The sequence below is a fragment of the Ambystoma mexicanum genome, chromosome 13 (genome assembly GCF_040938575.1).
Source record: "Ambystoma mexicanum isolate Mex_15411 chromosome 13, UKY_AmexF1_1, whole genome shotgun sequence".
Taxonomy (NCBI): Eukaryota; Metazoa; Chordata; class Amphibia; order Caudata; family Ambystomatidae; genus Ambystoma; species Ambystoma mexicanum.
In genome coordinates this window covers 291,981,343-292,007,537 of record NC_090938.1, presented here as the reverse complement: position 1 = coordinate 292,007,537, position 26,195 = coordinate 291,981,343, and positions in this window count along the sequence as shown.

The following is a 26,195-nucleotide window of genomic DNA, read 5'->3' as shown; positions in this document are numbered from 1 at the left end:
ATCTCAAGCTATAGGAAGGGTCTCAGGTTTGGTATAAGCATTGAGATATCACATCTCATGCTATAGGAAGGGTCTCAGGATTGGAATGGGAAGAAGTTGGATATCACATCTCATGCTATAGGAAGGGTCTCAGGTTTGGTATAAGCATTGAGATATCACATCTCATGCTATAGGAAGGGTCTCAGGATTGGAATGGGAAGGACTTGGATATCACATCTCATGCTATAGGCAGGGTCTCAGGTTTGGAAAGGGAAGGAGATGGATATCACATTTCATGTTAGAGGTAGGATCTCAGGTTTGGTATTAGAGGCATTGAGATATCACATCTCATGCTATCAGAAGGGTCTCAGGATTGGAATGGGAAGGAGTTGGATATCAAATCTCATGCTAAAGGGATGGTCTAAGGTTTGGAAGGGGAGGGATTTGGACATCATATCTCATGTTATTGGAAGGATCTCAGGTTTGGTATTAGAAGCATTGAGATATCACATCTCATGCTATCGGAAGGGTCTTAGGTTTGGTATAAGCATTGAGATATCACATCTCTGCTATCGGAAGGGTCTCAGGATTGGAATGGGAAGGATTTGGATATCACAATTCATGTTATAGGGAGGGTCTCAGTTTTCATATTAGAAGCATTGAGATATCATATATGCTATTGGAAGGGTCTCAGTATTGGAATCGGAAGGAGTTGGATATCACATCTCATGTTATAGGGAGGGTCTCAGTTTTGATATTAGAAGCATTGAGATATCACATATGCTATTGGAAGGGTCTCAGTATTGGAATTGGAAGGAGTTGGATATCACATATGCTAAAGGAAAGGTCTCAGGTTTGGAATGGGAAGGAGTTGGATATCACGTCTCATGTTATAGGAAGGGTCTCAGGTTTGGAATGGGAAGGAGTTGAATATCACATCTCATGCTAAAGGAAGGGTCATCAGGTTCGGTATAAGCATTGAGATATCACATCTCTGCTATCGGAAGGGTCTCAGGATAGGAATGGGAAGGACGTAGATTTCACATCTCATACTATAGGGAGGGTCTCAGTTTTGATATTAGAAGCATTGAGCTATCACATCTCATGCTATCGGAAGGGTCTCAGGATTGGAATGGGATGGAGTTGGATATCACATCTCAAGCTATCTCAGGATTGTAATGGGAAGGAGTTTGATATCACATATCAAGCTATAGGAAGGGTCTCAGGTTTGGAAGGGGAAGGATTTGGATCTCACATCTCAAGCTATCTCAGGATTGGAATGGGAAGGAGTTTGATATTTCATCTCAAGCTATAGGAAGGGTCTCAGGTTTGGAAAGGGAAGGATTTGGATTTCACATCTCATGTTATAGGATGGTTCTCATGTTTGGTTTTAGAAGCATTGAGATATCACATCTCATGCTATGGGAAGGGTCTCAGGTTTGGAATGGGAAGGAGTTGGTTATCACATCTCATGCTAAAGGAAAGGTCTCAGGTCTGGAAGGGGAAGGATTTGGATCTCACATCTCATGTTTTAGGACGGGTCTCAGGTTTGGTATTAGAAGCATTGAACTATCACATCTCATGGTATAGGAAGGGTCCCAGGATTGGAATGGGAAGGAGTTGGATATCACATTGAATGGGAAGGAGTTTGATATCACATCTCAAGCTATAGGAAGGGCCTCATGTTTGGAATGGGAATGATTTGGATTTCACATCTCATGTTATAGGATGGTTCTCATGTTTGGTTTTAGAAGCATTGAAATATCACATCTCATGCTATCTGAAGGGTCTCAGGTTTGGAATGGGAAGGAGTTTGATATCACATCTCATGTTAGAGGTAGGATCTCAGGTTTGGTATTAGAGGCCTTGAGATATCACATCTCATGCTATAGGAAGGGTCTCAGGATTGGAATGGGAAGGAGTTGGATATCACATCTCAAGCTATAGGAAGGGTCTCAGGTTTGGTATAAGCATTGAGATATCACATCTCATGCTATAGGAAGGGTCTCAGGATTGGAATGGGAAGAAGTTGGATATCACATCTCATGCTATAGGAAGGGTCTCAGGTTTGGTATAAGCATTGAGATATCACATCTCATGCTATAGGAAGGGTCTCAGGGTTGGAATGGGAAGGAGTTGTATATGACATCTCATGCCATAGGAAGGGTCTCAGGTTTGGTATAAGCATTGAGATATCACATCACATGCTATAGGAAGGGTCTCAGGATTGGAATGGGAAGGAGTTGGATATCAAATCTCATGCTAAAGGGATGGTCTAAGGTTTGGAAGGGGAGGGATTTGGACATCATATCTCATGTTATTGGAAGGATCTCAGGTTTGGTATTAGAAGCATTGAGATATCACATCTCATGCTATCGGAAGGGTCTTAGGTGTGGTATAAGCATTGAGATATCACATCTCTGCTATCGGAAGGGTCTCAGGATTGGAATGGGAAGGATTTGGATATCACAATTCATGTTATAGGGAGGGTCTCAGTTTTCATATTAGAAGCATTGAGATATCACATATGCTATTGGAAGGGTCTCAGTATTGGAATGGGAAGGAGTTGGATATCACATCTCATGTTATAGGGAGGGTCTCAGTTTTGATATTAGAAGCATTGAGATATCACATATGCTATTGGAAGGGTCTCAGTATTGGAATTGGAAGGAGTTGGATATCACATATGGTAAAGGAAAGGTCTCAGGTTTGGAATGGGAAGGAGTTGGATATCACGTCTCATGTTATAGGAAGGGTCTCAGGTTTGGAATGGGAAGGAGTTGAATATCACATCTCATGCTAAAGGAAGGGTCATCAGGTTCGGTATAAGCATTGAGATATCACATCTCTGCTATCGGAAGGGTCTCAGGATAGGAATGGGAAGGACGTAGATTTCACATCTCATACTATAGGGAGGGTCTCAGTTATGATATTAGAAGCATTGAGCTATCACATCTCATGCTATCGGAAGGGTCTCAGGATTGGAATGGGATGGAGTTGGATATCACATCTCAAGCTATCTCAGGATTGTAATGGGAAGGAGTTTGATATCACATATCAAGCTATAGGAAGGGTCTCAGGTTTGGAAGGGGAAGGATTTGGATCTCACATCTCAAGCTATCTCAGGATTGGAATGGGAAGGAGTTTGATATTTCATCTCAAGCTATAGGAAGGGTCTCAGGTTTGGAAAGGGAAGGATTTGGATTTCACATCTCATGTTATAGGATGGTTCTCATGTTTGGTTTTAGAAGCATTGAGATATCACATCTCATGCTATGGGAAGGGTCTCAGGTTTGGAATGGGAAGGAGTTGGTTATCACATCTCATGCTAAATGAAAGGTCTCAGGTCTGGAAGGGGATGGATTTGGATCTCACATCTCATGTTTTAGGACGGGTCTCAGGTTTGGTATTAGAAGCATTGAACTATCACATCTCATGGTATAGGAAGGGTCCCAGGATTGGAATGGGAAGGAGTTGGATATCACATTGAATGGGAAGGAGTTTGATATCACATCTCAAGCTATAGGAAGGGCCTCATGTTTGGAATGGGAATGATTTGGATTTCACATCTCATGTTATAGGATGGTTCTCATGTTTGGTTTTAGAAGCATTGAAATATCACATCTCATGCTATCTGAAGGGTCTCAGGTTTGGAATGGGAAGGAGTTTGATATCACATCTCATGTTAGAGGTAGGATCTCAGGTTTGGTATTAGAGGCATTGAGATATGACATCTCATGCCATCAGAAGGGTCTCAGGATTGGAATGGGAAGGAGTTGGATATCACATCTCATGCTAAAGGGAGGGTCTAAGGTTTGGAAGGGGAAGGATTTGGACATCACATCTCATGTTATTGGAAGGATCTGAGGTTTGGTATTAGAAGCATTGAGATATCACATCTCATGCTATCGGAAGGGTCTCAGGTTTGGTATAAGCATTGAGATATCACATCTCTGCTATCGGAAGGGTCTCAGGATTGGAATGGGAAGGATTTGGATATCACATCTCATGTTATAGGAAGGGTCTCAGGTTTGGTATTAGAAGCATTGAGATATCACATCTCATGCTATATTAAGGGTCTCAGGAATGGAATGGGAAGGACTTGGATATCACATCTCATGATAAAGGAAGGGTCTAAGGTTTGGAAGGGGAAGGATTTGGATATCACATCTCATGTTATTGGACCGGTCTCAGGTTTGGTATTAGAAGCATTGAGATATCAAGTCTCATGGTATAGGACGGGAGTTTGATATCACATCTCATGCCATGGTATGGGTCTCAGGTTTTGTAGAAGCATTGGGATATCACATCTCATGCTATTGGAAGGGTATCAGGATTGGATTTGGAAGGAGTTGGATATCTCATCTCATGCTATAGGAAGGGTCTCAGGTTGGAGTAGAAGGAGTTGGATATCACATCTCATGTTATAGGAAGGGTCTCAGGATTGGAATGGGAAGGACTTGGATATCACATCTCATGTTATAGGAAGGATCTCAGGTTTTGTATTAGAAGCATTGAGATATCACATCTCATGCTATAGGAAGGGTCTCAGGATTGGAATGTGAAGCATTTGGATATCACATCTCATGCTAAAGGAAGGGTCTCAGGTTTGGTACAAGCATTGAGATATCACATCTCTGCTATCGGAAGGGTCTAAGGATTGGATTGGGAAGGAATTGGATATCCCTTCTCATGCTATAGGAAGGGTCTCAGGTTGGAATGGGTAGGAGTTGGATATCACATCTCATGTTATAGGAAGGGTCTCAAGATTGAAATGGGAAGGATTTGGATATCACATCTCTTGCTATAGGAAGGGTCTCAGGTTTTCTATTAGAAACATTGAGATATGACATCTCATGCTATAGGAAGGGTTTCAGTATTGGAATGGGAAGGATTTGGATATCACATCTCATGCTAAAGGAAGGGTCTCAGGTTTGGAAGGGGAAGGATTTGGATATCATATCTCATGTTATAGGACATATCTCATGTTATAGGACGGGTCCCAGGTTTGGTATTAGAAGCATTGAGATATCACATCTCATGGTATAGGAAGGGTCTCAGGATTGGAATGGGAAGGAGTTGGATCTCCCTTCTCATGCTACAGGAAGGGTCTCAGGTTGGAATGGGAAGGAGTTGGATATCACATCTCGTTATAGGAAGGGTCTCAGGATTGGAATGGGTAGGAATTGGATATCACATCTCTTGCTATAGGAAGGGTCTCAGGTTTGGAAGGGGAAGGATTTGGATATCATATCTCATGTTATAGGACCGGTCCCAGGTCTGGTATTAGAAGCATTGAGATATCACATCTCATGCTATAGGAGGAGTCTCAGGATTGGAATGGGAAGGAGTTGGATATCACGTCTCATGATATAGGAAGGGTCTCAGGATTGGAATGGGCAGGAGTTGAATATCACCTCTCATGCTAAAGGAAGGTATCAGGTTTGATAGAAGCATTGAGATATCACATCTCATGCTATAGGAAGGAACTCAGGATTGGAATGGGAAGGAGTTGGATATCACATCTAATGCCATAGGAAGGGTCATCAGGTTTGGTATAAGCATTGAGATATCACATCTCTGCTATCGGAAGGGTCTCAGGATAGGAATGGTAAGGACTTAGAATTCACATCTCATACTATAGGGAGGGTCTCAGTTTTGATATTAGAAGCATTGAGCTATCACATCTCATGCTATCAGAAGGGTCTCAGGATTGGAATGGGATGGAGTTGGATATCACATCTCAAGCTATCTCAGGATTGGAATGGGAAGGAGTTTGATATTTCATCTCAAGCTATAGGAAGGGTCTCAGGTTTGGAAAGGGAAGGATTTGGATTTCACATCTCATGTTATAGGATGGTTCTCATGTTTGGTTTTAGAAGCATTGAGATATCACATCTCATGCTATCGGAAGGGTCTCAGGTTTGGAAAGGGAAGGATTTGGATTTCACATGTTATAGGATGGTTCTCAGGTTTGGTTTTAGAAACATTAAATTATAACATCTCATGCTATAGGAAGGGTCTCAGGTTTGGAATGGGAAGGAGTTGGATATCACATCTCTGCTATCTGAAGGGTCTCAGGATTGGAATGGGAAGGAGTTGGATATCCCATCTCGTTATAGGAAGGGTCTCAGGTTTGGTATTAGAAGCAATGAGATATCACATCTCATGCTATAGGAAGGGTCTAAGGTTTGGAAGGGGACGGATTTGGGTATCACATCTCATGTTATAGGACCGGTCACAGGTTTGGTATTTGAAGCATTGAGATATCAAGTCTCATGGTATAGGACGGGTCTCAGAATTGGAATGAGAAGGAGTTGGATATCACATCTCAAGCTATAGGAAGGGTCTCATGATTGGAATGGGAAGGAGTTGGATATCACATCTCATGTTATAGGAAGGGTCTCAGGATTGGAATGGGAAGGACTTGGATATCACATCTCATTCTATAGGAAGGCTCTCAGGGTTGGAAGGGGAAGGAGTTGGATATCACATTTCATGTTAGAGGTAGGATCTCAGGTTTGGTTTTAGAGGCATTGAGATATCACATCTCATGCCATCAGAAGGGTCTCAGGATTGGAATGGGAAGGAGTTGGATATCAAATCTCATGCTAAAGGGATGGTCTAAGGTTTGGAAGGGGAGGGATTTGGACATCATATCTCATGTTATTGGAAGGATCTCAGGTTTGGTATTAGAAGCATTGAGATATCACATCTCATGCTATCGGAAGGGTCTTAGGTTTGGTATAAGCATTGAGATATCACATCTCATGCTATAGGAAGGGTCTCAGGATTGGAATGGGAAGGACTTGGATATCACATCTCATGTTATAGGAAGGGTCTCAGGTTTGGTATTAGAAGCATTGAGATATCACATCTCATGCTATAGGAAGGGTCTCAGGAATGGAATGGGAAGGACTTGGATATCACATCTCATGATAAAGGAAGGGTCTAAGGTTTGGAAGGGGAAGGATTTGGATATCACATCTCATGTTATTGGACCGGTCTCAGGTTTGGTATTAGAAGCATTGAGATATCAAGTCTCATGGTATAGGACGGGAGTTTGATATCACATCTCATGCCATGGTATGGGTCTCAGGTTTTGTAGAAGCATTGGGATATCACATCTCATGCTATCGGAAGGGTATCAGGATTGGATTTGGAAGGAGTTGGATATCCCATCTCATGCTATAGGAAGGGTCTCAGGTTGGAATAGAAGGAGTTGGATATCACATCTCATGTTATAGGAAGGATCTCAGGATTGGAATGGGAAGGACTTGGATATCACATCTCATGCTGTAGGAAGGGTCTCAGGTTTGGAAAAGGAAGGAGTTGGATATCACATTTCATGTTAGAGGTAGGATCTCAGGTTTGGTATTAGAGGCATTGAGATATCACATCTCATACTATCAGAAGGGTATCAGGATTGGAATGGGAAGGAGTTGGATATCACATCTCATGCTAAAGAGAGGGTCTCAGGTTTGGAATGGGAAGGATTTGGATATCACATCTCATGTTATAGGAAGGACCTTAGGTTTGGTATTAGAAGCATTGAGATATCACATCTCATGCTATAGGAAGGGTCTCGGGATTGGAATGGGAAGGAGTTGGATATCACATCTCATGTTATAGGAAGGATCTCAGGTTTGTTATTAGAAGCATTGAGATATCACATCTCATGCTATAGGAAGGGTCTCAGGATTGGAATGGGAAGGAGTTGGATATCACATCTCATGCTATGGGAAGGGTCTCAGGTTTGGTATAAGCATTGAAATATCACATCCCTGCTATCGGAAGGGTCTCAGGATTGGAATGGGAGGAGCTGGATATCACATCTCATGCTATGGGAAGGGTCTCAGGTTTGGTATAAGCATTGAAATATCACATCTCTGCTATCGGAAGGGTCTCAGGATTGGAATGGGAGGAGCTGGATATCACATCTCATGCTAAAGGAAGGGTCTCAGGTTTGGAAGGGGAAGGAGTTGGATATCACATCTCATGCTAAAGGGAGGGTCTCAGGTTTGGAATGGGAAGGATTTGGATATCACATCTCATGTTATAGGAAGGACCTTAGGTTTGGTATTAGAAGCATTGAGATATCACATCTCATGCTATAGGAAGGGTCTCGGGATTGGAATGGGAAGGAGTTGGATATCACATCTCATGTTATTGGAAGGATCTCAGGTTTGGTATTAGAAGCATTGAGATATCACATCTCATGCTATCGGAAGGGTCTTAGGTTTGGTATAAGCATTGAGATATCACATCTCTGCTATCGGAAGGGTCTCAGGATTGGAATGGGAAGGATTTGGATATCATAATTCATGTTATAGGAGGGGTCTCAGGTTTGGTATTAGAAGCATTGAGATATCACATCTCATGCTATAGGAAGGGTCTCAGGATTGGAATGGGAAGGACTTGGATATCACATCTCATGTTATAGGAAGGGTCTCAGGTTTGGTATTAGAAGCATTGAGATATCACATCTCATTCTATAGGAAGGGTCTCAGGAATGGAATGGGAAGGACTTGGATATCACATCTCATGATAAAGGAAGGGTCTAAGGTTTGGAAGGGGAAGGATTTGGATATCACATCTCATGTTATTGGACCGGTCTCAGGTTTGGTATTAGAAGCATTGAGATATCAAGTCTCATGGTATAGGACGGGAGTTTGATATCACATCTCATGCCATGGTATGGGTCTCAGGTTTTGTAGAAGCATTGGGATATCACATCTCATGCTATCGGAAGGGTATCAGGATTGGATTTGGAAGGAGTTGGATATCCCATCTCATGCTATAGGAAGGGTCTCAGGTTGGAATAGAAGGAGTTGGATATCACATCTCATGTTATAGGAAGGGTCTCAGGATTGGAATGGGAAGGACTTGGATATCACATCTCATGCTGTAGGAAGGCTCTCAGGGTTGGAAGGGGAAGGAGTTGGATATCACATCTCATGTTATAGGAAGGGTCTCAGGATTGGAATGGGAAGGACTTGGATATCACATCTCATTCTATAGGAAGGCTCTCAGGGTTGGAAGGGGAAGGAGTTGGATATCACATTTCATGTTAGAGGTAGGATCTCAGGTTTGGTTTTAGAGGCATTGAGATATCACATCTCATGCCATCAGAAGGGTCTCAGGATTGGAATGGGAAGGAGTTGGATATCAAATCTCATGCTAAAGGGATGGTCTAAGGTTTGGAAGGGGAGGGATTTGGACATCATATCTCATGTTATTGGAAGGATCTCAGGTTTGGTATTAGAAGCATTGAGATATCACATCTCATGCTATCGGAAGGGTCTTAGGTTTGGTATAAGCATTGAGATATCACATCTCATGCTATAGGAAGGGTCTCAGGATTGGAATGGGAAGGACTTGGATATCACATCTCATGTTATAGGAAGGGTCTCAGGTTTGGTATTAGAAGCATTGAGATATCACATCTCATGCTATAGGAAGGGTCTCAGGAATGGAATGGGAAGGACTTGGATATCACATCTCATGATAAAGGAAGGGTCTAAGGTTTGGAAGGGGAAGGATTTGGATATCACATCTCATGTTATTGGACCGGTCTCAGGTTTGGTATTAGAAGCATTGAGATATCAAGTCTCATGGTATAGGACGGGAGTTTGATATCACATCTCATGCCATGGTATGGGTCTCAGGTTTTGTAGAAGCATTGGGATATCACATCTCATGCTATCGGAAGGGTATCAGGATTGGATTTGGAAGGAGTTGGATATCCCATCTCATGCTATAGGAAGGGTCTCAGGTTGGAATAGAAGGAGTTGGATATCACATCTCATGTTATAGGAAGGGTCTCAGGATTGGAATGGGAAGGACTTGGATATCACATCTCATGCTGTAGGAAGGGTCTCAGGTTTGGAAAAGGAAGGAGTTGGATATCACATTTCATGTTAGAGGTAGGATCTCAGGTTTGGTATTAGAGGCATTGAGATATCACATCTCATACTATCAGAAGGGTATCAGGATTGGAATGGGAAGGAGTTGGATATCACATCTCATGCTAAAGAGAGGGTCTCAGGTTTGGAATGGGAAGGATTTGGATATCACATCTCATGTTATAGGAAGGACCTTAGGTTTGGTATTAGAAGCATTGAGATATCACATCTCATGCTATAGGAAGGTTCTCGGGATTGGAATGGGAAGGAGTTGGATATCACATCTCATGTTATAGGAAGGATCTCAGGTTTGGTATTAGAAGCATTGAGATATCACATCTCATGCTATAGGAAGGGTCTCAGGATTGGAATGGGAAGGAGTTGGATATCACATCTCATGCTATGGGAAGGGTCTCAGGTTTGGTATAAGCATTGAAATATCACATCCCTGCTATCGGAAGGGTCTCAGGATTGGAATGGGAGGAGCTGGATATCACATCTCATGCTATGGGAAGGGTCTCAGGTTTGGTATAAGCATTGAAATATCACATCTCTGCTATCGGAAGGGTCTCAGGATTGGAATGGGAGGAGCTGGATATCACATCTCATGCTAAAGGAAGGGTCTCAGGTTTGGAAGGGGAAGGAGTTGGATATCACATCTCATGCTAAAGGGAGGGTCTCAGGTTTGGAATGGGAAGGATTTGGATATCACATCTCATGTTATAGGAAGGACCTTAGGTTTGGTATTAGAAGCATTGAGATATCACATCTCATGCTATAGGAAGGGTCTCGGGATTGGAATGGGAAGGAGTTGGATATCACATCTCATGTTATTGGAAGGATCTCAGGTTTGGTATTAGAAGCATTGAGATATCACATCTCATGCTATCGGAAGGGTCTTAGGTTTGGTATAAGCATTGAGATATCACATCTCTGCTATCGGAAGGGTCTCAGGATTGGAATGGGAAGGATTTGGATATCATAATTCATGTTATAGGAAGGGTCTCAGGTTTGGTATTAGAAGCATTGAGATATCACATCTCATGCTATAGGAAGGGTCTCAGGATTGGAATGGGAAGGACTTGGATATCACATCTCATGTTATAGAAAGGGTCTCAGGTTTGGTATTAGAAGCATTGAGATATCACATCTCATGCTATAGGAAGGGTCTCAGGAATGGAATGGGAAGGACTTGGATATCACATCTCATGATAAAGGAAGGGTCTAAGGTTTGGAAGGGGAAGGATTTGGATATCACATCTCATGTTATTGGACCGGTCTCAGGTTTGGTATTAGAAGCATTGAGATATCAAGTCTCATGGTATAGGACGGGAGTTTGATATCACATCTCATGCCATGGTATGGGTCTCAGGTTTTGTAGAAGCATTGGGATATCACATCTCATGCTATCGGAAGGGTATCAGGATTGGATTTGGAAGGAGTTGGATATCCCATCTCATGCTATAGGAAGGGTCTCAGGTTGGAATAGAAGGAGTTGGATATCACATCTCATGTTATAGGAAGGGTCTCAGGATTGGAATGGGAAGGACTTGGATATCACATCTCATGCTGTAGGAAGGGTCTCAGGTTTGGAAAAGGAAGGAGTTGGATATCACATTTCATGTTAGAGGTAGGATCTCAGGTTTGGTATTAGAGGCATTGAGATATCACATCTCATGCTATCAGAAGGGTATCAGGATTGGAATGGGAAGGAGTTGGATATCACATCTCATGCTAAAGGGAGGGTCTCAGGTTTGGAATGGGAAGGATTTAGATATCACATCTCATGTTATAGGAAGGACCTTAGGTTTGGTATTAGAAGCATTGAGATATCACATCTCATGCTATAGGAAGGGTCTCGGGATTGGAATGGGAAGGAGTTGGATATCACATCTCATGTTATAGGAAGGATCTCAGGTTTGGTATTAGAAGCATTGAGATATCACATCTCATGCTATAGGAAGGGTCTCAGGATTGGAATGGGAAGGAGTTGGATATCACATCTCATGCTATGGGAAGGGTCTCAGGTTTGGTATAAGCATTGAAATATCACATCCCTGCTATCGGAAGGGTCTCAGGATTGGAATGAGAGGAGCTGGATATCACATCTCATGCTATGGGAAGGGTCTCAGGTTTGGTATAAGCATTGAAATATCACATCTCTGCTATCGGAAGGGTCTCAGGATTGGAATGGGAGGAGCTGGATATCACATCTCATGCTAAAGGAAGGGTCTCAGGTTTGGAAGGGGAAGGAGTTGGATATCACATCTCATGCTAAAGGGAGGGTCTCAGGTTTGGAATGGGAAGGATTTGGATATCACATCTCATGTTATAGGAAGGACCTTAGGTTTGGTATTAGAAGCATTGAGATATCACATCTCATGCTATAGGAAGGGTCTCGGGATTGGAATGGGAAGGAGTTGGATATCACATCTCATGTTATTGGAAGGATCTCAGGTTTGGTATTAGAAGCATTGAGATATCACATCTCATGCTATCGGAAGGGTCTTAGATTTGGTATAAGCATTGAGATATCACATCTCTGCTATCGGAAGGGTCTCAGGATTGGAATGGGATGGATTTGGATATCATAATTCATGTTATAGGAAGGGTCTCAGGTTTGGTATTAGAAGCATTGAGATATCACATCTCATGCTATAGGAAGGGTCTCAGGATTGGAATGGGAAGGACTTGGATATCACAATTCATGTTATAGGGAGGGTCTCAGTTTTCATATTAGAAGCATTGAGATATCACATATGCTTTTGGAAGGGTCTCAGTATTGGAATGGGAAGGAGTTGGATATCACATCTCATGTTATAGGGAGGGTCTCAGTTTTGATATTAGAAGCATTGAGATATCACATATGCTATTGGAAGGGTCTCAGTATTGGAATTGGAAGGAGTTGGATATCACATATGGTAAAGGAAAGGTCTCAGGTTTGGAATGGGAAGGAGTTGGATATCACGTCTCATGTTATAGGAAGGGTCTCAGGTTTGGAATGGGAAGGAGTTGAATATCACATCTCATGCTAAAGGAAGGGTCATCAGGTTCGGTATAAGCATTGAGATATCACATCTCTGCTATCGGAAGGGTCTCAGGATAGGAATGGGAAGGACGTAGATTTCACATCTCATACTATAGGGAGGGTCTCAGTTATGATATTAGAAGCATTGAGCTATCACATCTCATGCTATCGGAAGGGTCTCAGGATTGGAATGGGATGGAGTTGGATATCACATCTCAAGCTATCTCAGGATTGTAATGGGAAGGAGTTTGATATCACATATCAAGCTATAGGAAGGGTCTCAGGTTTGGAAGGGGAAGGATTTGGATCTCACATCTCAAGCTATCTCAGGATTGGAATGGGAAGGAGTTTGATATTTCATCTCAAGCTATAGGAAGGGTCTCAGGTTTGGAAAGGGAAGGATTTGGATTTCACATCTCATGTTATAGGATGGTTCTCATGTTTGGTTTTAGAAGCATTGAGATATCACATCTCATGCTATGGGAAGGGTCTCAGGTTTGGAATGGGAAGGAGTTGGTTATCACATCTCATGCTAAAGGAAAGGTCTCAGGTCTGGAAGGGGAAGGATTTGGATCTCACATCTCATGTTTTAGGACGGGTCTCAGGTTTGGTATTAGAAGCATTGAACTATCACATCTCATGGTATAGGAAGGGTCCCAGGATTGGAATGGGAAGGAGTTGGATATCACATTGAATGGGAAGGAGTTTGATATCACATCTCAAGCTATAGGAAGGGCCTCATGTTTGGAATGGGAATGGTTTGGATTTCACATCTCATGTTATAGGATGGTTCTCATGTTTGGTTTTAGAAGCATTGAAATATCACATCTCATGCTATCTGAAGGGTCTCAGGTTTGGAATGGGAAGGAGTTTGATATCACATCTCATGTTAGAGGTAGGATCTCAGGTTTGGTATTAGAGGCATTGAGATATGACATCTCATGCCATCAGAAGGGTCTCAGGATTGGAATGGGAAGGAGTTGGATATCACATCTCATGCTAAAGGGAGGGTCTAAGGTTTGGAAGGGGAAGGATTTGGACATCACATCTCATGTTATTGGAAGGATCTGAGGTTTGGTATTAGAAGCATTGAGATATCACATCTCATGCTATCGGAAGGGTCTCAGGTTTGGTATAAGCATTGAGATATCACATCTCTGCTATCGGAAGGGTCTCAGGATTGGAATGGGAAGGATTTGGATATCACATCTCATGTTATAGGAAGGGTCTCAGGTTTGGTATTAGAAGCATTGAGATATCACATCTCATGCTATATTAAGGGTCTCAGGAATGGAATGGGAAGGACTTGGATATCACATCTCATGATAAAGGAAGGGTCTAAGGTTTGGAAGGGGAAGGATTTGGATATCACATCTCATGTTATTGGACCGGTCTCAGGTTTGGTATTAGAAGCATTGAGATATCAAGTCTCATGGTATAGGACGGGAGTTTGATATCACATCTCATGCCATGGTATGGGTCTCAGGTTTTGTAGAAGCATTGGGATATCACATCTCATGCTATTGGAAGGGTATCAGGATTGGATTTGGAAGGAGTTGGATATCTCATCTCATGCTATAGGAAGGGTCTCAGGTTGGAGTAGAAGGAGTTGGATATCACATCTCATGTTATAGGAAGGGTCTCAGGATTGGAATGGGAAGGACTTGGATATCACATCTCATGTTATAGGAAGGATCTCAGGTTTTGTATTAGAAGCATTGAGATATCACATCTCATGCTATATGAAGGGTCTCAGGATTGGAATGTGAAGCATTTGGATATCACATCTCATGCTAAAGGAAGGGTCTCAGGTTTGGTACAAGCATTGAGATATCACATCTCTGCTATCGGAAGGGTCTAAGGATTGGATTGGGAAGGAATTGGATATCCCTTCTCATGCTATAGGAAGGGTCTCAGGTTGGAATGGGTAGGAGTTGGATATCACATCTCATGCTATAGGAAGGGTCTCAGGTTTTCTATTAGAAACATTGAGATATGACATCTCATGCTATAGGAAGGGTTTCAGTATTGGAATGGGAAGGATTTGGATATCACATCTCATGCTAAAGGAAGGGTCTCAGGTTTGGAAGGGGAAGGATTTGGATATCATATCTCATGTTATAGGACATATCTCATGTTATAGGACGGGTCCCAGGTTTGGTATTAGAAGCATTGAGATATCACATCTCATGGTATAGGAAGGGTCTCAGGATTGGAATGGGAAGGAGTTGGATCTCCCTTCTCATGCTACAGGAAGGGTCTCAGGTTGGAATGGGAAGGAGTTGGATATCACATCTCGTTATAGGAAGGGTCTCAGGATTGGAATGGGAAGGAATTGGATATCACATCTCTTGCTATAGGAAGGGTCTCAGGTTTGGAAGGGGAAGGATTTGGATATCATATCTCATGTTATAGGACCGGTCCCAGGTCTGGTATTAGAAGCATTGAGATATCACATCTCATGCTATAGGAGGAGTCTCAGGATTGGAATGGGAAGGAGTTGGATATCACGTCTCATGATATAGGAAGGGTCTCAGGATTGGAATGGGCAGGAGTTGAATATCACCTCTCATGCTAAAGGAAGGTATCAGGTTTGATAGAAGCATTGAGATATCACATCTCATGCTATAGGAAGGAACTCAGGATTGGAATGGGAAGGAGTTGGATATCACATCTAATGCCATAGGAAGGGTCATCAGGTTTGGTATAAGCATTGAGATATCACATCTCTGCTATCGGAAGGGTCTCAGGATAGGAATGGTAAGGACTTAGAATTCACATCTCATACTATAGGGAGGGTCTCAGTTTTGATATTAGAAGCATTGAGCTATCACATCTCATGCTATCGGAAGGGTCTCAGGATTGGAATGGGATGGAGTTGGATATCACATCTCAAGCTATCTCAGGATTGGAATGGGAAGGAGTTTGATATTTCATCTCAAGCTATAGGAAGGGTCTCAGGTTTGGAAAGGGAAGGATTTGGATTTCACATCTCATGTTATAGGATGGTTCTCATGTTTGGTTTTAGAAGCATTGAGATATCACATCTCATGCTATCGGAAGGGTCTCAGGTTTGGAAAGGGAAGGATTTGGATTTCACATGTTATAGGATGGTTCTCAGGTTTGGTTTTAGAAGCATTAAATTATAACATCTCATGCTATAGGAAGGGTCTCAGGTTTGGAATGGGAAGGAGTTGGATATCACATCTCTGCTATCTGAAGGGTCTCAGGATTGGAATGGGAAGGAGTTGGATATCCCATCTCGTTATAGGAAGGGTCTCAGGTTTGGTATTAGAAGCAATGAGATATCACATCTCATGCTATAGGAAGGGTCTAAGGTTTGGAAGGGGACGGATTTGGGTATCACATCTCATGTTATAGGACCGGTCTCAGGTTTGGTATTTGAAGCATTGAGATATCAAGTCTCATGGTATAGGACGGGTCTCAGAATTGGAATGAGAAGGAGTTGGATATCACATCTCAAGCTATAGGAAGGGTCTCATGATTGGAATGGGAAGGAGTTGGATATCACATCTCATGTTATAGGAAGGGTCTCAGGATTGGAATGGGAAGGACTTGGATATCACATCTCATTCTATAGGAAGGCTCTCAGGGTTGGAAGGGGAAGGAGTTGGATATCACATTTCATGTTAGAGGTAGGATCTCAGGTTTGGTTTTAGAGGCATTGAGATATCACATCTCATGCCATCAGAAGGGTCTCAGGATTGGAATGGGAAGGAGTTGGATATCAAATCTCATGCTAAAGGGATGGTCTAAGGTTTGGAAGGGGAGGGATTTGGACATCATATCTCATGTTATTGGAAGGATCTCAGGTTTGGTATTAGAAGCATTGAGATATCACATCTCATGCTATCGGAAGGGTCTTAGGTTTGGTATAAGCATTGAGATATCACATCTCATGCTATAGGAAGGGTCTCAGGATTGGAATGGGAAGGACTTGGATATCACATCTCATGTTATAGGAAGGGTCTCAGGTTTGGTATTAGAAGCATTGAGATATCACATCTCATGCTATAGGAAGGGTCTCAGGAATGGAATGGGAAGGACTTGGATATCACATCTCATGATAAAGGAAGGGTCTAAGGTTTGGAAGGGGAAGGATTTGGATATCACATCTCATGTTATTGGACCGGTCTCAGGTTTGGTATTAGAAGCATTGAGATATCAAGTCTCATGGTATAGGGCGGGAGTTTGATATCACATCTCATGCCATGGTATGGGTCTCAGGTTTTGTAGAAGCATTGGGATATCACATCTCATGCTATCGGAAGGGTATCAGGATTGGATTTGGAAGGAGTTGGATATCCCATCTCATGCTATAGGAAGGGTCTCAGGTTGGAATAGAAGGAGTTGGATATCACATCTCATGTTATAGGAAGGGTCTCAGGATTGGAATGGGAAGGACTTGGATATCACATCTCATGCTGTAGGAAGGGTCTCAGGTTTGGAAAAGGAAGGAGTTGGATATCACATTTCATGTTAGAGGTAGGATCTCAGGTTTGGTATTAGAGGCATTGAGATATCACATCTCATACTATCAGAAGGGTATCAGGATTGGAATGGGAAGGAGTTGGATATCACATCTCATGCTAAAGAGAGGGTCTCAGGTTTGGAATGGGAAGGATTTGGATATCACATCTCATGTTATAGGAAGGACCTTAGGTTTGGTATTAGAAGCATTGAGATATCACATCTCATGCTATAGGAAGGGTCTCGGGATTGGAATGGGAAGGAGTTGGATATCACATCTCATGTTATAGGAAGGATCTCAGGTTTGGTATTAGAAGCATTGAGATATCACATCTCATGCTATAGGAAGGGTCTCAGGATTGGAATGGGAAGGAGTTGGATATCACATCTCATGCTATGGGAAGGGTCTCAGGTTTGGTATAAGCATTGAAATATCACATCCCTGCTATCGGAAGGGTCTCAGGATTGGAATGGGAGGAGCTGGATATCACATCTCATGCTAAAGGAAGGGTCTCAGGTTTGGAAGGGGAAGGAGTTGGATATCACATCTCATGCTAAAGGGAGGGTCTCAGGTTTGGAATGGGAAGGATTTGGATATCACATCTCATGTTATAGGAAGGACCTTAGGTTTGGTATTAGAAGCATTGAGATATCACATCTCATGCTATAGGAAGGGTCTCGGGATTGGAATGGGAAGGAGTTGGATATCACATCTCATGTTATTGGAAGGATCTCAGGTTTGGTATTAGAAGCATTGAGATATCACATCTCATGCTATCGGAAGGGTCTTAGGTTTGGTATAAGCATTGAGATATCACATCTCTGCTATCGGAAGGGTCTCAGGATTGGAATGGGAAGGATTTGGATATCATAATTCATGTTATAGGAGGGGTCTCAGGTTTGGTATTAGAAGCATTGAGATATCACATCTCATGCTATAGGAAGGGTCTCAGGATTGGAATGGGAAGGACTTGGATATCACATCTCATGTTATAGGAAGGGTCTCAGGTTTGGTATTAGAAGCATTGAGATATCACATCTCATGCTATAGGAAGGGTCTCAGGAATGGAATGGGAAGGACTTGGATATCACATCTCATGATAAAGGAAGGGTCTAAGGTTTGGAAGGGGAAGGATTTGGATATCACATCTCATGTTATTGGACCGGTCTCAGGTTTGGTATTAGAAGCATTGAGATATCAAGTCTCATGGTATAGGACGGGAGTTTGATATCACATCTCATGCCATGGTATGGGTCTCAGGTTTTGTAGAAGCATTGGGATATCACATCTCATGCTATCGGAAGGGTATCAGGATTGGATTTGGAAGGAGTTGGATATCCCATCTCATGCTATAGGAAGGGTCTCAGGTTGGAATAGAAGGAGTTGGATATCACATCTCATGTTATAGGAAGGGTCTCAGGATTGGAATGGGAAGGACTTGGATATCACATCTCATGCTGTAGGAAGGGTCTCAGGTTTGGAAAAGGAAGGAGTTGGATATCACATTTCATGTTAGAGGTAGGATCTCAGGTTTGGTATTAGAGGCATTGAGATATCACATCTCATGCTATCAGAACGGTATCAGGATTGGAATGGGAAGGAGTTGGATATCACATCTCATGCTAAAGGGAGGGTCTCAGGTTTGGAATGGGAAGGATTTGGATATCACATCTCATGTTATAGGAAGGACCTTAGGTTTGGTATTAGAAGCATTGAGATATCATATCTCATGCTATAGGAAGGGTCTCGGGATTGGAATGGGAAGGAGTTGGATATCACATCTCATGTTATAGGAAGGATCTCAGGTTTGGTATTAGAAGCATTGAGATATCACATCTCATGCTATAGGAAGGGTCTCAGGATTGGAATGGGAAGGAGTTGGATATCACATCTCATGCTATGGGAAGGGTCTCAGGTTTGGTATAAGCATTGAAATATCACATCCCTGCTATCGGAAGGGTCTCAGGATTGGAATGGGAGGAGCTGGATATCACATCTCATGCTATGGGAAGGGTCTCAGGTTTGGTATAAGCATTGAAATATCACATCTCTGCTATCGGAGGGTCTTAGGATTGGAATGGGAGGAGCTGGATATCACATCTCATGCTAAAGGAAGGGTCTCAGGTTTGGAAGGGGAAGGAGTTGGATATCACATCTCATGCTAAAGGGAGGGTCTCAGGTTTGGAATGGGAAGGATTTGGATATCACATCTCATGTTATAGGAAGGACCTTAGGTTTGGTATTAGAAGCATTGAGATATCACATCTCATGCTATAGGAAGGGTCTCGGGATTGGAATGGGAAGGAGTTGGATATCACATCTCATGTTATTGGAAGGATCTCAGGTTTGGTATTAGAAGCATTGAGATATCACATCTCATGCTATCGGAAGGGTCTTAGGTTTGGTATAAGCATTGAGATATCACATCTCTGCTATCGGAAGGGTCTCAGGATTGGAATGGGAAGGATTTGGATATCATAATTCATGTTATAGGAAGGGTCTCAGGTTTGGTATTAGAAGCATTGAGATATCACATCTCATGCTATAGGAAGGGTCTCAGGATTGGAATGGGAAGGACTTGGATATCACATCTCATGTTATAGGAAGGGTCTCAGGTTTGGTATTAGAAGCATTGAGATATCACATCTCATGCTATAGGAAGGGTCTCAGGAATGGAATGGGAAGGACTTGGATATCACATCTCATGATAAAGGAAGGGTCTAAGGTTTGGAAGGGGAAGGATTTGGATATCACATCTCATGTTATTGGACCGGTCTCAGGTTTGGTATTAGAAGCATTGAGATATCAAGTCTCATGGTATAGGACGGGAGTTTGATATCACATCTCATGCCATGGTATGGGTCTCAGGTTTTGTAGAAGCATTGGTATATCACATCTCATGCTATCGGAAGGGTATCAGGATTGGATTTGGAAGGAGTTGGATATCCCATCTCATGCTATAGGAAGGGTCTCAGGTTGGAATAGAAGGAGTTGGATATCACATCTCATGTTATAGGAAGGGTCTCAGGATTGGAATGGGAAGGACTTGGATATCACATCTCATGCTGTAGGAAGGGTCTCAGGTTTGGAAAAGGAAGGAGTTGGATATCACATTTCATGTTAGAGGTAGGATCTCAGGTTTGGTATTAGAGGCATTGAGATATCAGATCTCATGCTATCAGAAGGGTATCAGGATTGGAATGGGAAGGAGTTGGATATCACATCTCATGCTAAAGGGAGGGTCTCAGGTTTGGAATGGGAAGGATTTGGATATCACATCTCATGTTATAGGAAGGACCTTAGGTTTGGTATTAGAAGCATTGAGATATCACATCTCATGCTATAGGAAGGGTCTCGGGATTGGAATGGGAAGGAGTTGGATATCACATCTCATGTTATAGGAAGGATCTCAGGTTTGGTATTAGAAGCATTGAGATATCACATCTCATGCTATAGGAAGGGTCTCAGGATTGGAATGGGAAGGAGTTGGATATCACATCTCATGCTATGGGAAGGGTCTCAGGTTTGGTATAAGCATTGAAATATCACATCTCTGCTATCGGAAGGGTCTCAGGATTGGAATGGGAGGAGCTATATATCACATCTCATGCTAAAGGAAGGGTCTCAGGTTTGGAAGGGGAAGGATTTGGATATCACATCTCATGTTATAGGACGGGTCTCAGGTTTGGTATTAGAAGCATTGTGATATCACATCTCATGCTATAGGATGTGTCTCAGGATTGGAATGGGAAGGAGTTGGATATCACATCTCATGCTATAGGAAGGGTTTCAGGTTTGGTAGAAGCATTGAGATATCACATCTCATGCTATAGGAAGAGTCTCAGGTTTGGGAAGGGAAGGATTTGGATTTCACATCTCATGTTATAGGATGGTTCTCATGTTTGGTTTTTGAAGCATTGAGATATCACATCTCATGCTATCGGAAGGGTCTCAGGTTTGGAATGGGAAGGAGTTGGATATCACATCTCATGTTATAGGAAGGGTCTCAGGTTTGGAATGGGAAGGAGTTGGATATGACATCTCTTGTTATAGGGAGGGTCTCAGGATTTGAATGGTAAGGAGTTGGATATCACATCTCATGCTATAGGAAGGGTCTCAGGTTGGAATGGGAAGGAGTTGGATATCACATCTCATGTTATATACAGGAAGGGTCTCAGGATTGGAATGGGAAGGATTTGGATATAACATCTCTTGCTATAGGAAGGGTCTCAGGTTTTTTATTAGAAACATTGAGATATCACATCTCATGCTATAGGAAGGGTTTTAGGATTGGAATGGGAAGTATTTGGATATCACATCTCATGCTAAAGGAAGGGTCTCAGGTTTGGAAGGGGAAGGATTTGGATATCACATCTCATCCAATAGGAAGGGTCTCAGGTTTGGAATGGGAAGGAATTGGATATCACATCTCATGTTATAGGAAGGGTCTCAGGTTTTTTATTAGAAACATTGAGATATCACATCTCATGTTATAGGACGGTTCCCAGGTTTGGTATTAGAAGCATTGAGATATCACATCTCATGGTATAGGAAGGGTCTCAGGGTTGGAATGGGAAGGAGTTGGATATCACATCTCATCCAATAGGAAGGGTCTCAGGTTTGGAATGGGAAGGAATTGGATATCACATCTCATGTTATAGGAAGGATCTCAGGTTTGGTATTAGAAGCATTGAGATATCACATCTCATGCTATAGGAAGGGTCTCAGGATTGGAATGTGAAGGATTTGGATATCACATCTCATGCTAAAGGAAGGGTCTCAGGTTTGGTAGAAGCATTGAGATATCACATCTCATGCTATAGGAAGGGTCTCAGAATTTGAATGGCAAGGAGTTGGATATCACATCTCATGCCATAGGAAGGGTCTCAGGTTTGGTATAAGCATTGAGATATCACATCTCTGCTATCGGAAGGTTCTCAGGATTGGATTGGGAAGGAGTTGGATATCCCTTCCCATGCTATAGGAAGTGTCTCAGGTTGGAATGGGAAGGAGTTGAATATCACATCTCATGTTATAGGAAGGGTCTAAGGATTGGAATGGGAGGAGCTATATATCACATCTCATGCTAAAGGAAGGGTCTCAGGTTTGGAAGGGGAAGGATTTGGATATCACATCTCATGTTATAGGACGGGTCTCAGGTTTGGTATTAGAAGCATTGTGATATCACATCTCATGCTATAGGATGTGTCTCAGGATTGGAATGGGAAGGAGTTGGATATCACATCTCATGCTATAGGAAGGGTTTCAGGTTTGGTAGAAGCATTGAGATATCACATCTCATGCTATAGGAAGAGTCTCAGGTTTGGGAAGGGAAGGATTTGGATTTCACATCTCATGTTATAGGATGGTTCTCATGTTTGGTTTTTGAAGCATTGAGATATCACATCTCATGCTATCGGAAGGGTCTCAGGTTTGGAATGGGAAGGAGTTGGATATCACATCTCATGTTATAGGAAGGGTCTCAGGTTTGGAATGGGAAGGAGTTGGATATGACATCTCTTGTTATAGGGAGGGTCTCAGGATTTGAATGGTAAGGAGTTGGATATCACATCTCATGCTATAGGAAGGGTCTCAGGTTGGAATGGGAAGGAGTTGGATATCACATCTCATGTTATATACAGGAAGGGTCTCAGGATTGGAATGGGAAGGATTTGGATATCACATCTCTTGCTATAGGAAGGGTCTCAGGTTTTTTATTAGAAACATTGAGATATCACATCTCATGTTATAGGACGGTTCCCAGGTTTGGTATTAGAAGCATTGAGATATCACATCTCATGGTATAGGAAGGGTCTCAGGGTTGGAATGGGAAGGAGTTGGATATCACATCTCATCCAATAGGAAGGGTCTCAGGTTTGGAATGGGAAGGAATTGGATATCACATCTCATGTTATAGGAAGGATCTCAGGTTTGGTATTAGAAGCATTGAGATATCACATCTCATGCTATAGGAAGGGTCTCAGGATTGGAATGTGAAGGATTTGGATATCACATCTCATGCTAAAGGAAGGGTCTCAGGTTTGGTAGAAGCATTGAGATATCACATCTCATGCTATAGGAAGGGTCTCAGAATTTGAATGGCAAGGAGTTGGATATCACATCTCATGCCATAGGAAGGGTCTCAGGTTTGGTATAAGCATTGAGATATCACATCTCTGCTATCGGAAGGTTCTCAGGATTGGATTGGGAAGGAGTTGGATATCCCTTCCCATGCTATAGGAAGTGTCTCAGGTTGGAATGGGAAGGAGTTGAATATCACATCTCATGTTATAGGAAGGGTCTAAGGATTGGAATGGGAGGAGCTATATATCACATCTCATGCTAAAGGAAGGGTCTCAGGTTTGGAAGGGGAAGGATTTGGATATCACATCTCATGTTATAGGACGGGTCTCAGGTTTGGTATTAGAAGCATTGTGATATCACATCTCATGCTATAGGATGTGTCTCAGGATTGGAATGGGAAGGAGTTGGATATCACATCTCATGCTATAGGAAGGGTTTCAGGTTTGGTAGAAGCATTGAGATATCACATCTCATGCTATAGGAAGAGTCTCAGGTTTGGGAAGGGAAGGATTTGGATTTCACATCTCATGTCATAGGATGGTTCTCATGTTTGGTTTTTGAAGCATTGAGATATCACATCTCATGCTATCGGAAGGGTCTCAGGTTTGGAATGGGAAGGAGTTGGATATCACATCTCATGTTATAGGAAGGGTCTCAGGTTTGGAATGGGAAGGAGTTGGATATGACATCTCTTGTTATAGGGAGGGTCTCAGGATTTGAATGGTAAGGAGTTGGATATCACATCTCATGCTATAGGAAGGGTCTCAGGTTGGAATGGGAAGGAGTTGGATATCACATCTCATGTTATATACAGGAAGGGTCTCAGGATTGGAATGGGAAGGATTTGGATATCACATCTCTTGCTATAGGAAGGGTCTCAGGTTTTTTATTAGAAACATTGAGATATCACATCTCATGCTATAGGAAGGGTTTTAGGATTGGAATGGGAAGTATTTGGATATCACATCTCATGCTAAAGGAAGGGTCTCAGGTTTGGAAGGGGAAGGATTTGGATATCACATCTCATCCAATAGGAAGGGTCTCAGGTTTGGAATGGGAAGGAATTGGATATCACATCTCATGTTATAGGAATGGTCTCAGGTTTTTTATTAGAAACATTGAGATATCACATCTCATGTTATAGGACGGTTCCCAGGTTTGGTATTAGAAGCATTGAGATATCACATCTCATGGTATAGGAAGGGTCTCAGGGTTGGAATGGGAAGGAGTTGGATATCACATCTCATCCAATAGGAAGGGTCTCAGGTTTGGAATGGGAAGGAATTGGATATCACATCTCATGTTATAGGAAGGATCTCAGGTTTGGTATTAGAAGCATTGAGATATCACATCTCATGCTATAGGAAGCGTCTCAGGATTGGAATGTGAAGGATTTGGATATCACATCTCATGCTAAAGGAAGGGCCAAGGTTTGGTAGAAGCATTGAGATATCACATCTCATGCTATAGGAAGGGTCTCAGGATTTGAATGGCAAGGAGTTGGATATCACATCTCATGCCATAGGAAGGGTCTCAGGTTTGGAATGGGAAGGAATTGGATATCACATCTCATGATAAAGGAAGGGTCTAAGGTTTGGAAGGGGAAGGATTTGGATATCACATCTCATGTTATTGGACCGGTCTCAGGTTTGGTATTAGAAGCATTGAGATATCAAGTCTCATGGTATAGGACGGGAGTTTGATATCACATCTCATGCCATGGTATGGGTCTCAGGTTTTGTAGAAGCATTGGGATATCACATCTCATGCTATCGGAAGGGTATCAGGATTGGATTTGGAAGGAGTTGGATATCCCATCTCATGCTATAGGAAGGGTCTCAGGTTGGAATAGAAGGAGTTGGATATCACATCTCATGTTATAGGAAGGGTCTCAGGATTGGAATGGGAAGGACTTGGATATCACATCTCATGCTGTAGGAAGGGTCTCAGGTTTGGAAAAGGAAGGAGTTGGATATCACATTTCATGTTAGAGGTAGGATCTCAGGTTTGGTATTAGAGGCATTGAGATATCACATCTCATGCTATCAGAAGGGTATCAGGATTGGAATGGGAAGGAGTTGGATATCACATCTCATGCTAAAGGGAGGGTCTCAGGTTTGGAATGGGAAGGATTTGGATATCACATCTCATGTTATAGGAAGGACCTTAGGTTTGGTATTAGAAGCATTGAGATATCACATCTCATGCTATAGGAAGGGTCTCGGGATTGGAATGGGAAGGAGTTGGATATCACATCTCATGTTATAGGAAGGATCTCAGGTTTGGTATTAGAAGCATTGAGATATCACATCTCATGCTATAGGAAGGGTCTCAGGATTGGAATGGGAAGTAGTTGGATATCACATCTCATGCTATGGGAAGGGTCTCAGGTTTGGTATAAGCATTGAAATATCACATCCCTGCTATCGGAAGGGTCTCAGGATTGGAATGGGAGGAGCTGGATATCACATCTCATGCTATGGGAAGGGTCTCAGGTTTGGTATAAGCATTGAAATATCACATCTCTGCTATCGGAAGGGTCTCAGGATTGGAATGGGAGGAGCTGGATATCACATCTCATGCTAAAGGAAGGGTCTCAGGTTTGGAAGGGGAAGGAGTTGGATATCACATCTCATGCTAAAGGGAGGGTCTCAGGTTTGGAATGGGAAGGATTTGGATATCACATCTCATGTCATAGGAAGGACCT